The 15,209-nt window shown below is 35.2% G+C and overlaps 1 protein-coding gene across 1 annotated transcript in view; it reads left to right on the forward strand.

Annotated features, from left to right (window-relative positions):
* Positions 1–5,421: 5,421 nt before the first annotated feature.
* The window catches only part of FOXP4 (forkhead box P4), a 52,120-nt gene continuing 42,332 nt past the window's right edge, over positions 5,422–15,209 (forward strand). Inside the window, exon 1 of the mRNA XM_072423825.1 lies at positions 5,422–6,119. The gene's annotated coding sequence lies outside the window, so the exon portion shown is untranslated. The remainder of the gene's footprint in view (positions 6,120–15,209) is intronic.

Genomic DNA, 15,209 nt, shown 5'->3' on the forward strand with positions numbered 1-15,209 from the left:
GTACAGTTACTGGTCTGCTCTGCTGCAAATGTAATTTCAGAGAGCCTCTTCAGCACAGGAGGAGTTGTAACCTCCTGTTCCTGGAGACAATGAACCAGCCTAATTTATTTTAAATACTTTGGGCACATTCTTGCTGCAGATGCCACTGACATGCATACACATCAGACTTATCAACATTAACTATTTAGTTGGCAAAAATGTTGCCCATTTTATAGGGCAACATCAGTTACTTTTAAATTTTGTTGGTACTGATGCTACCTAGGCCCATACACAAAATAATTGGGCTTTTAAACACCCACAGAGCTACTTCCTGACACCTCTCCTACTTCATTAAAGTGGAACTTAAGTCTTACTTTAAAAAATAAAATACAGGCAGGCGTGCAAGCGATCTGACCTGCCTGCCTGATTGTGCTGGTGAAAGGTGAAAAAGTTGAGCTGCACAGCTTTTGGTAGCACTCTGCGATGGAACTTGGATAAGCGAGTCGTGGGGCTTCCGTTCCACTTTAAGGAAAAAAATGCTTCAATCAAATTAGGAAGGGGCTGAGGATCCTAATTTTCCTCCCTACTTTAACAGTAAATAAAAGAAAGTACCGGTAAGTAAAAAATTTACTTTAGAGTCATTCAGCTGTTGTAAGTAAAGATAATTGTAAAAGTGTAGTTGTATGATGTTCCTGTTCGTAAACAATGCAGTGATTCCACATTTTATATCACATACAGCTTTAAGGCATCCTCTAAACCTGTTATTTAAAGGATTTGCGTATTTCTCATGACGATTTTTAAGTCGTCAACCTATTATAACCTCTATAATATGCTTCTGTGTGGCAGTCACTATCCTGATAAAGGCATTTTGCTTCCTTGTGCTAGGGTCTTATTGACTTACAATCAAGAAACAACAGGAAAAGTAGAGAAAACAAAACTTCCAAGCATAATTGCCCTGTAGATCCTCAGAGACCGCTTTCTCTCCATCAAGCCCTAAGGAAAATGGTTAGCAACACAGGAGTGACAATTATTTGACAGTATTTTACTTTAAATGTTTTGTAACTAACATTCATAGTCAATAGTGCATTAGATGATCTCACTCTGCAGTTATCAGTGTGCAGATAGCACTGCAATTTTTGGAGAAATCAACACAGAAGGTAAATTGTTCACTGCGCTGTTTACAAAACTGTATATTTTTAGTTTCTACCTTTGCTAGCTTTTTGATTCAAAAGTAGATTTTTTGTCTGTTTGTATAAAAAGGTTAGGATTCAAGATTCTTAGTGTGAAAGATCATGTACCAGCTAATGATGAGCAATTATTTGGTACAGAAACAGATCCAGGATGTTCCCTATTAGTGAGTGAAAAAAAAAAATATATATATACCGGTATATATATATATATATATTTATATATATATAATCATTCAGCGGAGAGAGGATCTTTTCATGCATCTTAGTGTGTATATCTTACATACACTGTCTGTCACGTCTCAAGGAAAAGAAGCTTAAGCTCCGGATAAGAAAGGGATTCTTTACTGTAAGGTCTGTGAAAATGTGGAATCAGCTCCCTCGGGAAGTAGTTTCAGCAACTACTATAGATTGCTTTATGAAAAAGCTGAATGCTTTTCTAGCACGGAATATAACTGGGTATTCAGGTTTTAAAGTAAAAATAACAGTGACTGTTGATCCAGGGAACATCCGATTGCCTCATGGAATCAGGAAGGAATTTTTTTTACTCTGTTGAAGCAAATTGTACCAGGGTTTTTTTTTGCCTTCCTCTGGACTATGTCTTAGAGGGTTTTATATCTGGGATTTGTTTATTTCACTAGTGGTTGAACTTGATGGACTTATTTTCTTTTTTCAAGCTAACCTACTATGAAACTGTAGTAACAAAAAGTGTGGTTCCCCTTTTTATGCAATCAGACTCTTAAATGGAGGTCACCTGCACTGAAGTAATAACAGGGAATTCTGAGTGATGTCACTGACCAAATGAGTCATTCACGGTTGCCTTTTCTGGACACCAAGGCTCCATTCCTGGATAAGGGCCTGGCTGGAATTTTGAAAAGGAACTTTTGTACTGATTTAAAAAGACAGTACACTTTGCTATTGTCATTCTGAATTACAGATTAGTCATTGCCCCTAACTTTTCTACAACAGAGTATGTTTTCCAATGAAAACCATGCCTTTGGAATGTTTACACACAGCCTCCCTGTCCAAACCACTTAGTCACAGGCACCAACGGTCTCAAAGACATGCTCCATTTTATTTTCAGCAAGTGCTTCCAAGATATCTTCAATTTCTGCCCTCGAAGTAGGATGAAAATTCTCAGCAAATACACAATGCCTTCATATAATGCAAAGAGCCAGAATAGAAATTTTGGATAGTTTAAAAGTTTTTATCTTTAATGTTAAAGTGGAACTAAACTGAAACGAAAAAAAAAGACACTTACCTTTAATCCCGCAGATCCCTCGATGGCGCTGGACCTTCCCTCCATCCAGTCCTGCGTCGTCCTGGAATTCTTTTTTGTCCTGGGAAGCGCCGGGCACTGCCATCTTTATTTTCCGCCTTCTTCTGGTCTTCTTCGTGCGTCACCCGATCTCGCACTGCGCAGGTGTGACATCGGGTGACGTATCCGCATGCCTGAGATCGGGATCTCTTTTCCTTAGTAAAAAAAATGCCCCTAATCTCGGGCATGCGCAGAAGGAGCACCCAGAGCCTCCCAGGATGCGTGACATAGGAATCCCAGGAGGCTCTGCGATGCGGTGATCAAGACTAAGAGGGGAGGTGCTGCAGCTTTTTTTTAAAAAAAGTGTTGCACTTAAAAAATTAAAAAATAACTAACATTTTTGCTTTACATATAAGGGTTGTCTACCTTTTTATGTACAGTGAAAATGTTGAGTTTAGGTAGGTTTAAGAATTAAAGAATGCATAACGTGCTTTGTAACTCTGTATTATGAATGTAGATGTGCAGGGCATGTCCAGTGTAACACATCTGCAAAAAAATGTTCTCTACTAAAAAATATTTAGGAAAAACAACTATACACTATTTTTGCTTCCTTTTAGTTTTTCCTATTGCCATCAGCAGGATGAAATCTTGAAAGTGAGTATGCATTAGTAAAATGTCAGTGTGTTTTTAGACTACATAAGCAATATAAAAAGATCCACTTCCAGAAAGGATTTCCAGTGAACACGGCTCAGGGGCAATTTAAATTACTCGCTAATTAAAGTAAGTGAAAGGCATTTTATTGAAGCCCCCAGTGTATAACTAAGCAGACACAGTGATTGTATTCTATTTTTCTTCTGTGCTTCAGGCATCATGCCTCAGAACTGTGCCTTTTAGTTTTTGAGTTGGACAGTATCCTGCAAGGATTTGTTTACCCTTAAAAGTGTTGGGGGTTGAAAGAACACATGTTCTGCTGATCACAGAAGCTGATTCTGATTTTCTCAAGTGCATTATTTTACTGAAGCAACATTCCACTTTAGCATCACCTGTATGCACTATTTTAGATCTAGTCTGTGTGTACTGTTATGTCGCCTTACCATAAAGCACCATAGCACTGCAATATGTGATGTAATGGATATATTTAAAACTAGGTACCATCTCACCATTGCGTTCATTTCGTTATTGTTCGATTTAGTGCTTCTGTTGTTTTTTTGTTTGTTTGTTTTTGTTTTCTGTATCATGTATCTTCCAACCAGTCACAGTTTTTATTGGAAACCAGCAAACTTATTGGACTGGAAAATAAGAGAAGCAGCAAAAAGAACCAACCCATATACACATGGGGAAAAACTACATACTTCAAGCAGAGAGTGGGCATGGAGTTCAAGGTTTTAGACTGCAACACAAAAATGCTTTCTGCAGTATTGTGGAGTTTACATTTAGTATAATATTTAACTATGGCTTAAAAGCATTAAAACAAATCTCAAGGCAATATTAAAAAGAAACATGCATCTCTACCTGTTGTTATATTTTTACAAATTCAGAAAGATGCCTATGGGATCACAGAAACAGCATTATTGTACACTCAGTGATACCAGAACCCACAGTTTTCTTTTGCTAAACTATTGAACACCTCTTACTTCACATGTGTATATCATAATATCAAAGCATTTTAAAGTTTAAAATAACAACTAAAAGAAATATCACAATGTATACAAAGGACTAAAGTTAATTTCTAATCAACAGACTGTTTTAACAAAATGACTGATATAACAAAATGATTCCATTGGTAATATTAACAGACCAAAGGGGGAAGTTAAAGTGGAACGAAATGTAGAAAATAAAAAAACAAACGTGAGAAGACATAATCTTTTAAAGCACCACCAAAGTTAAAAAAATAAAAAAAATAACAGGCAGGTTTCTTATTGCAGAAGGGACAGGTGATACCCCTTTTGCTAAAAATAAACTTACCTGTTTGCAATCTTTTCTTTGCACAGCTTAATATACAATCTCAGTATTTTTAGCTGCCAGAAATGAAGAAACCCATTCTGATGTGCAAGAATTATGCCAATCCAATCTGGCTAATGAAGATGGTTGACAAATCCAAGCTCAGAAGGCCTGGGCAAAAATGCCAGAGATGTGAAGTTCAAAAATTGTTAACAGACATCACCTGTGCAATAATGATCCAGCCTGCTCAAAATGTTTAGAAAAAGAGAAATTCAGTACTAGGGGTTACATACATTTTAGGCAAACATTTAAGTACATATTTTCATTTCATTAATCTACTATATTAACAAAACTCATTGCCAATGTTAAATATATATGTAGAATCATACCTCCCATCTTTTGTAGACAGGTCTTCATCACAAAGTCACACCCCAACCATTCCTGCATTGTTCGAACACAAAAATTAATTTGCAAAGTAAAACTGCGAAATGCTTTTTTTCACAAATACATTTCTTTAATATTAGCTTTTCAAAATAACACATGGAATAATTTACTGGCTGTATAAAAAAAGCTTAGAGTAAAATAACACGTTTTAACCGGTTAAGCAGAACATTTTATAGAGGTGTATAAATCCATCCAACAAGAGGACCAGCTGAAAAGGACAGAAGGAGGACTTAAATCTGAAAGAAGGACAGTCATTTCAAATCAGGGACAAATGGAAAGTATGGGGTATGTATATTAAAAATTTCACTACCACGTGTGATGGAAATTCATTATCTCAGAACATTGCTCCAACAAAAACGATAAGAGTAAAATGCATTCTAGCCCTCGGTGAAATAGCATTTGGAAAGTTGCTGTTGGTTCCATAAAAGAGCACTTGCTAGACTTCGATTTTCACCATGTGCACTTTCCCAAACCTAGTCTTTGAGGTGCTAGCTTTAAGATTTGTCACACACACACACACACACACACAAGGAATAAAACAGCAAACAAAACATGTTGAAACTTTTCGTCCCCCCCCCCTTTGCAAATGTGCAGTCAGTAGGAGGCCACAAGAAAGGAGTGGCAGAAGAAAAGCGGGCTGGAAGCGTCCTCCGAGCCGGCAGAGTGAGCTGCTTCTAGGGGGTGATTTTTTTTTTTTTTTGTGAATAAGCCCTGACTGAATCCGCGTGTGCACTGAGATGTGAAGAGGCGGCTCAGATTTCGTGCCTAAAGAGAGGAGCCAATCTTTTCTTCTTCCCTAGCCTGCCTTTGCTTTCAGTCTCAGAGCTGGTGTCTTGCAGAGAAGGAGGAGGGGGCCGAGAAAGGATTGTCTGAATTTTTTGTCTGTGTGTGTTTTGGGAGGGGAGGGGGCACTGAGCAGATAGAGGTGCTGCTCCGCTCTTGTCTTTGTAGTATCGCGGTGGGGGGGCGAGGAAGAAGTTTTTTTTTCTGCTGTTCCTGAATCCAGTCACTCTCTGCCTTGAAGAAGGGAGGACGAGCTCCCCCGTGCTCTCAAGTTTTCCGTGGTCGTGTGGAGGGGATATTCAAGTGCTTTGTGGCTGTGTTCTGGAGAGTCTTCCACCTGTTCTCCGCTCTGGGGCACAAACGCACACTTTCGCACGCACTCACACTTCGCTTCGCCTATGCGGGCTGGGACTCCCTGCATCACAAACTTCAGGTCTCTGCACAAGTTTTACTGATGTTCTTAAACGTTGCATGGATTCTGTCAGTGGCAGATCGTTCATAGGAAGATACTTGGAACGTGTCCAGAGGTAAATCCTATTGGAAACCTACTTTACTTATTTCGTTAATGTTATTTAAATCATTGTCCTTAATACCCCCCCCCCCCCCCCCCACTCATTCACTAATCAATACTAAGAGCATATGTAGAGATAAAAGATTTTGTTTGTTGTGGTTTTTGGAAATTTGGGTGTAAAAGCAGTCTTTTTATGCATCACTAGAACGCAGCAATGCATGCCTGAACTCCTCAAGAAGTTTGGTAAACAGTTTAGTAGTAGTGATGGTAAATGGGCCACATTATTTTCCCCTGGAAGCCTGCTGAATCTTTTGTTATGGTAATATACATGGCATGTATTTATTGCCCATCCTGTCAACTTGTTATACGTTGCCAACAAATGATGATAGTCTTGGTGTGGGTTTTGTTTATAGGGAAAATCAAGCATCCTCACCATGTGATGTGGTTGTGGAATATAGGCAGAGATATTTTAGTGTATTCTCCCAGCTATTTGTAAATAATAAAACACAGTGCTGAACTATTATACACAAATATTCTGTATTTTAATCAAAGACATGTTTCTTTTGTAGTAGCGGTGAAGAGTAGCGTGTAAACTAGTATTTAAACCTCCTTTGTAACTATTACAGCCAGTGATTTTGTCTGATGTGCCAGATTTCATGCAGCACTGGTGAAAACTATCTCCTGACTAGGGTTTAGGGCAAATCTTGTGAGACTTGCCTGTCACTTTCCCATGTGCTAACGAGGTGACAGTAATCAGGGAATGATTGCTCCCATTATCTGTGTGGGTGTTGTGGAGTGTGTGCTTGGTATGTAAATATATGGATATATGTTGGGAATCTAGATGCCAAAATATACACGGTTATTAGAACAAATGCCAACATCGTTTGCATTAACATATAAAGCTGCAGATCAAACTATGCACTCTTTTTTAGTGTACTCATTTATTGGTGTGGCCTCAGGGCCCCCTCTTCAAAGACCATTACTATAAGCCTGTTTGTTCCCAACTGGTAGATTTTTTTTCTGCTTGAAGCTTTTGTTACATCTTTTGTCAGACACAACCCTATTAGCACATGTTCACTTTTAGAAGATGCATCTGTTGATACATACACGTACATCTATGACTTCTGCTCAACTTTTTAAATCTAACCGCGCACCACTTTTTTAAAACTTTCAATTAAAACAATACCTAATGTGTCCACACATAGACATATTTAAAAAAAAAAAGATTTAATGAGTTTGAGACAATTTAAATGGCAGCCAAAGTTTTTCATTAAAAAAACACCCATCTGAGATTGTTAAAAATATCAGATGACTACTAGAATGATTTTCCAACAGGCTGAGAAGTAATTTTTGTAGATAGCTGCACAAGACAGACTACTGATACTCATTTTTATGTACATTATTATATTATGAATAGTCCCAATTAGAAGGTTTGTAATACCATTTACAGTGGAGATTTTGAAAAACCAATCATTGATTATATAAAAAAGTCATACATATATGTTACTGTTTGCTAACTTCTGAATATTTTATTGATGTTAAGATAATAAATCTTAAATTTTGCATACTATTGAGCCATGTATGGGCAGCCTTTTAGTTTTCTTCTGAAGTGGGACATTTTTTTTCTGGCCACCTCTGTCTGACCTTTGCTGGCTCAACCTTCATTTATGGCCATGCTACCAAAGTGCTCATTTCTTCCTAGAAAGCCTCTTGTGTGACTTTTGTTTGTATACTGTCGTCAGGATGACTAGCATGCATACCTTTGTTTGTACATAGGTTAATCATTACATGTATGAGTTAGAGAAAATCATTACAATAAAGAAACAATTTTTTTTTGCTAGATGGACACATTTCATATGATGTGTGACAATATGTATGATGTGTGACATCATACTGCATTGGGTCTCACTATCCAAAAGGAAAAATCCAAACACATTTTACTACAGATATGTTAATTTATACAAGTTGCCCTTCTTTCCCTATGTTTGTGAAACTTTCTCTACCTGGTGATTTTTTTGTTCAAAAGAAAATGTAATACTTATTAACTATTGTTGACTTTGGATATTACCCTAGTATTAGTATGTATAGAGGGGAAAATTAGCTTGCAAGATACTGAAATGTTTGAGGCAGGTTCAGGGAGAAATAGTATGCAAAAACGAAATAGGTAAAAAGTTGTAATTTATGAGCCTGGAGTTTTGGAAATTATTATTATTATTATTATTATTATCTCCTTTATGTGAAAAGAGTAGGCTCACATATTAAATCTGTGTAATTCTGAAAGTTTTAGGCCCCCGCTGCTTGCAATATTGTACCAAAAATGCAGGTGGAATCTAAAAATCCAACTATTCTGTTGGTATTTTTACAAGTATGCAAAACTTATGTTTTTGGTATGGATGTTGATGACAGACAACTGTTTTGAATATGTCATTGTTGGCATGCGTTTCAGTTTTTTTTCTAAGACTGATAAAGCAGACATTACTATTTATATCAGTAGTTTAATAACTACAGAACTGTGACAAAAAAAGATTTCAACTTCACAAAATGATTACCTAAAAGAGATACATATCATTCTTGCATAAGAAAGACCTGGATATGTTGGTACTAAAATCATTGTCTAGTAATGAGTAAAAGGGAAAGTTTGTAAACCACCCATGTCTTTCAATCTCTCTTTTTGCATTTGAAAGCATAGAAACTCATTCGGCTTTGTTTCACATGCCCTGGTTAAGACTGTGCTTGTTACCATTCTCTATTTGTACCCTGTGCTTTATAAGGCTTGACACTGAAACAAATATATGGCTGTTCCACACTGGTTCAACAATTTTCAAGGCTCCTGAGTAATACTGTCTTTCAGTATCTGGGTACCCATCTATTACCATATATTTCGGTTGTCCTGTACAGTTATGAACACTGAAGATTACATAGATTGCAAAAATATTGTAAGCAATGTGACACTGTCTAGCTTACATATTTAATTTAAGTTGCAAAAATTTAGGGTTTTCCTAATCTTTCAGTATGATCCATTAGGCAGCACAATTTTTTTATATTTTTATTATCATAGCAGTCAATATTTTAGTCAATATGTTTGTTTTTAAGACCACCTTAAAGGCAGCATGTTATTTAATTTCTAGAATTTTTCTTCAATATTTGTTGTTTGCTCTATATTCTATAAAATTACTTGTTTTTTCTGTGTAGACAAACACCTGTTGCATTGGATGCATTGGCAATGTGTCATGAAATGTAACATTACATGTTACCATTTCCTAAATGTTTCCTAAATAAGTTGTTTTTTAGGGATGTTAACTAATATGTAATAATTCACTGATAATTTAATCAAAAAATGTTAAGTTGGCTTTCTCAACAAACGAGGTCCATGAAATGACAGTGTAAATTTGCAGAAGGTAATTCTGCAGGACTTGCGTGAAACGTAGCTCAGTTATCATCAAGTCAATACATAGGCTATGATTGAACATGCTTTAAAAACTACATGCACATGTACATGTCTCCATCTGAGTTAGGGGTAAAGAGCAAAGAAGAATAAAACCAGAGGAACGGTTATGTATGTATAACTCTTTCAAGGCCAGAGAAACCAGCTGCGTGTCCCTGTCAGGACAAGGATGTCGTTTTTGGGTGAGGATGGGATATTTGCACAGCTGAGACCTGTATGTCCTAAGGGAGGGAGGCATGATGCTGCATAGTCACCCAGCAGCGGCTCCCAGACCCCATAACTTTAGTGTGTAATGAGGCAGGAAATGTGCCATTAAAATCCAAGTGTGTGCAGTGAGGCCACCACAGTTGCATATTCTGTAGCAAATGTGACATTGCGTGGGTGATCCTGTCAGCGCTACACTTATTTCCTATGAAACTATATAACATTGCATGTTTTTTACTGGTTCGTGCCACATTCTTGGACACAAGTCAGCCTATTCAGTACACGGAGGAATGTCCTGTGACCTACAGCAACCCCTGAGAAATAATAATAAAAAGTCTGTAACATCCATCAGTATGGATTTGGTTCTGATTAGTTGCTGTGGGTAACTTAACTGGTAATTATTTACTGCCTAAATCAAAATGTGTGCTTTGAAAAATGTAACTGTTTTATCTCTTGCTTTAATATGTTACCTGGTAAAACTGTGCAGAGAAAGACCTAACTGCCAGCAATTTAAAATGAGTACCAGGGAGGCATTGCTACTATACATGTTTCTCAAACCATGATACACTGTTTTTGGCCATTTTGTCTGCCATGACGTGAACCTAAAATATAAATTCTTGACATTTTAAATGCAGCTTGTTAGTGAATAGACTTAACTGGATAAAACTTTAGTAGAAAAGACAAATTTAAATTTAATAATTTATGATATTAGTGTTCAGAATAAAACCCATGGAAGTTTACATTGAGAACAGTATATAGGAATTAATCACCTGATATTTAGACTAGATAACAATTCTCTGAAAAAATACAGTAACAGGCTTTTTAGGTTTGTTATATTGGTATATATATATATTTTTTTATTTTAAGGCCACAGAGTTGTATTGTATTATTCTTTTTTTTGGATGACAATGACGTTGTGCAATATTTTTAACAGCTTCCATTAAATGGTTTTCATTGAGTGTCTAGCACAGATTTACAATAGCATTACAGACTGAATGTGTAATCATTTTTATTTGTGCTACACTACACATGGTGATATACATATTTTTCCTAGGTACTAATACAGGGTTGTGTATGTACATATCTTGTAAGCTTAACTTTTAACATTTTTCAAATGAAAAACAACCTGCTGATCTGTCTCACTCATCTTATCGTGCAACAAAGGTATCTGTTGATTAAATTGGGGCTCCTGTTAGGTACCCCATTGAAGTTTCCTAACATTAGTTAATATTTGTCATCATTGTTGTACAAGATTTTGTCATCTTAAAATTATTCCTACACTGTGCTTGCATCATAGGGAATGCAGAAATAATAAATTAAATGTTAAGTGACATATGTGAAATATTGTCTTCTTTTAAAAATCATTTAAGCATGCAAGATAATAAAATGTATTGTGAGCTAATGCTAATATCTATAACCACATATCTCTTTTTATTGTAATAAAACTCTAATGCCTGGTTATTGTACCTGTTTATTTTTACAGAAATAACTGATGTTCTGCTATTTGTAAATATTGTGACAGCAACACATGGTGGACATTATAGACTATTTGATACCTACCGTACTGCTTTTCAGAGTTTTACAAACTGAAGCTTTTTGATAGATAATGAATCCTCACAATGCTACTGCTACTCACAACAGTATCTGCAATACAGTGATGAATGCTAAAGTTTGTATGTACTGCCAATATCTGTTATTAGGTGTTTTTAATTGTAGCAGGGAACACTTCCCATCCAAATGAAAATGGGAACTGATATTTGTAAACATTTTTATTTATTGGTATTTGTATTGTTAGAATGGTCATATGTTATTTTAAATGTGGTCACCTGGATTACTTTGAAGGGTTTAGATCTATTCCCATAGACAGAACACATTATATGGATTTTTGATCCCTAATAAACAGGGCTTTATTGGTATAACATGGAATATTAATTTGGTATCAGTTTTCATCCACAATTGGGGAGTTGCAGAAATGTATATTGGTCTGTTGACATTTGTGGGTAAATTTGGGTACAATTCTATTTGCAGCATTAGATACAAATTTTCACTCCTTTTCACGTAGAGGTAGGCCGTTCATTAGGCATACATTCCAGGGTAATGCAAAAAAATGTCTGGTATAACCATGTGATTAAAAAATATTCAACATTGAAAGAAATGAGGTCACATATATATATTTGCCAGTAAAGAGCCATCCTAATTTTCACTGGAAAGAGACCAGTATGCTTAAATAACATGATCTGGTTATCCTGTGCTATGTGAATTTTTACTGATAGAACCCATGCAATAAAGGATGACATGGGATTGACAGTTTAAAATAATTTTAAAGCTGCTCTATGCAATGTCATTGCTCATTTTCTTACATTAATCCTTAAGAAACAAAAACTGAAAAGTTTACACTAACCTAAATCTAATTTTAATCCAATACTTTAATTGAAGAAAAGCTTAAAGATATGTACCCTAACTGTGTAATTTTTATATTTTATTTCTTTTCTTTTGTTTTGTTTTTTTTTTTTGTCCTTAAACTTCAAATTGTTAAATTTCTATCTTGTCCCTTTTAAAGTCATCTGGTATTGTGTTTTTGATTTTGTGCAATGAAAACCTTCAATCTAAAGTAGCCCAGTTCATTTTGCTCTAAAAGTTAAGAAATTCAATGGAAGTTAAACATATTTGTTCTGTATCTTATCTCTTCACATTGTATCTATAAATCTTTGTCTTGTCTCTGCATATTGTATTTTGTCTTTGTATATTGGCTGCACATCTGTTTTTTGTCTCTATTCCATCCTGTCCTTGTACACCATCCCTGTGTGCATTATGCTTGTGTCTATTATGTCTGCATGTTGCATCCCTGTCTTTGTCATGTCTACTTTTATAACTTGTCTTGTGTCTCAAAATACATAAAGCTGCTCCAGAGCAGATACCTGACATTCCTCTTACAATCTGTTTCACTCTACACTTCATATACTGTCTTTTTTGTGCACTAAATGAACTGCCAGACCAGAGCTGGGGATAAGGCTGTCTAATTAATGTATGTACTGTTCAACTAATGGGATCAATAGACCCTTTATAGTACAGATGATGAAATAATTTAGAAAATATGTGCTTTGTCTCATGCTAATAGAACAATATGGCAAGATGAATGCCCAAATGTTTCCAACACATTCAGCATATCTACTTATGGATGTTTTAAAGTGTAACATAAGGGCCAATTTATTCACTGGCAAAAGCAAAAAATGTTTTATGGTTAACCATAGGAGCCTCAAGTCCTCACCTTTAAAGATTCCAAAATAGCTTTACTAAATAAATCTGATTCTGTTTTAATGTAGGTATTGCTGGTTTATTTTAAAACGATATCTCTTTAAAACCCTACTTGCAAAATTATTACATAAGTAATGTGATCCCATAAGTAATGTGCATGCTTTGTTCACTTTCAATATGTGCAGTTGAAAATATTTGGTTGAATATGTAGAACAAAGGGCTTTGTAAAAAAATTGTGGTGTAAAAAGTATGTAATTATAAATTGTTTCATGTATACCTTCTTAGTTTTTTTTTATTATCTAGGTTTTATTTTATATGATACCATTTATTGGACAACCCTATTTGAAACAGCTTATGATATTTATAGAACTGTATTTTTGGTGAAAATGTATTATCTATAAGAGTTTACAATCAATTTCTTTCAAAAGTATACATTAACAGATCCTCTGACGTTAGAAGATATTCGATGCTTATCAAAAAAAAATTTACAGTGTACACACCTGTCAGGTTTTTATTGCTGGTTGTGTCCATGCTGGCAGATTTACTCTCTGTGTTTATCTTAGCAGCCATTGAAAAAATTTAAGATTTTTTAAAAAAGATAAATGATGAGGGTAAATTGAAGGTATTTTTTATACTAAGACACCTGCTCCAGTGACAACTGTTTGAAGGGGGATTCTATGTGACTGGAGTTTAGGGGAAATCTCCTCAGTTCAAACCTGACATGAGTTTGAACTTTTTACTATTCCCTACTCTACTGTACACAAAAATACACAAAAATATGGTCAGGTTGACTTAATATATATCTTAACTTACATTTGAATATGCTAAAGCCAATACAACACATAGCACGTTTAAGGAGAGCTGTTTTTTAGCAGGATCTACGTCTTTTAATTCAGTTAAAATTAGGCATATATGAAGAGTGGATAGCTGATGGTATTGCTGTAAATTGCATTTATCCCTGTGGGTACCATAAAGAAATGTTAAAAACTTAAGCACATTAAAAGTATGCTCTGAATGACATACTTACAGTCCTGAGCTTACTTTAAAGCATGCTGGGTTTTGAGAAGTGCAGATAAAGATAGGGATGAATTAAAAAATGTCTGCATATGTGCCAAGCACAAATAACTCCTGTTAGAAGAATAATTTCAGTACAACATATCTCTAAACAAATTTTCTAATTGGAAACTGTATATCTCTCTTACATTCAGAATAGAAAATAATGAAAGCCAGTCAGTTTAGGATTAGCAGGTTATTTTAGAAGCCTTACAGCTGATTTTAGTTTGCTTATCCCATAATATCCCTGCATTATGTTGGGAATCATGTCACTACATGAGAAGGCAGGACTTAACATTTACAGGAAGTAGGTGGGAAACAATTTTAAAACCTCAATCTTTTATCAGGAAACTAAAAGACATGAGAGGTCAGAGCTTTGATGAGAATAAGTGCACAGCTTTACCCAAACATAACTGCAGAATGGGGTTTTGGTATTAACACATTCAACCAATTTCCAGTGGTAATACTTATAGGTAGGGCAAACCAACATAATTGTTTAAGAATTGACCCTAGGGTTAGTCTTTATTATATATGCTATCTGACATATGGTTTATATTTTTACGCAGAGAGATTTAAACAAATGTACATGTACAAACAAATCTCTTTTTAACATTTTGTGCATCTTTGGTGTTATTTCACATTTTATTTTCCTTATTATAAAATATGTAGGATTTTCCTTTCCTGAACTGTTTCATGCTATCATATGTGTCTTTTCTCTTTACACCAAAGTTTGAAAAAATATTAATATATATATATATATATATATATATATATATATATATATATATTACAATTATTCTACTTAGAAACAAAAGTGATCCTCATTTACCAAGTTTGTAAAGGCCACAGCCAGTTCCAAATAGCTTACTGATCATTGCCATTAATGCCTATAGCAATAAAGGCATTCAAAATCATTGAAAATGTAGGGTAATGTAATTTTTATGAATTAGTAATAGCTTCACAATGCTCTGCAATATTTTAAGTGCTGTGCTCTGTAGTCCAGAAATTCTGCTATTCTATTTGTTCCTTTGTGACTAGGTCACAAAGTTTTAGTTTAGATATTTAGGTTGAAAAAAGGCATAAGTCCATCAAGTTCAACCACTAGGGAAAAAAACATGTCCCAGATAAAACCCCATAAACGTAGTTTAA

Source organism: Pyxicephalus adspersus, chromosome 1, assembly GCF_032062135.1.
Source record: "Pyxicephalus adspersus chromosome 1, UCB_Pads_2.0, whole genome shotgun sequence".
Lineage (NCBI taxonomy): Eukaryota > Metazoa > Chordata > Amphibia > Anura > Pyxicephalidae > Pyxicephalus > Pyxicephalus adspersus.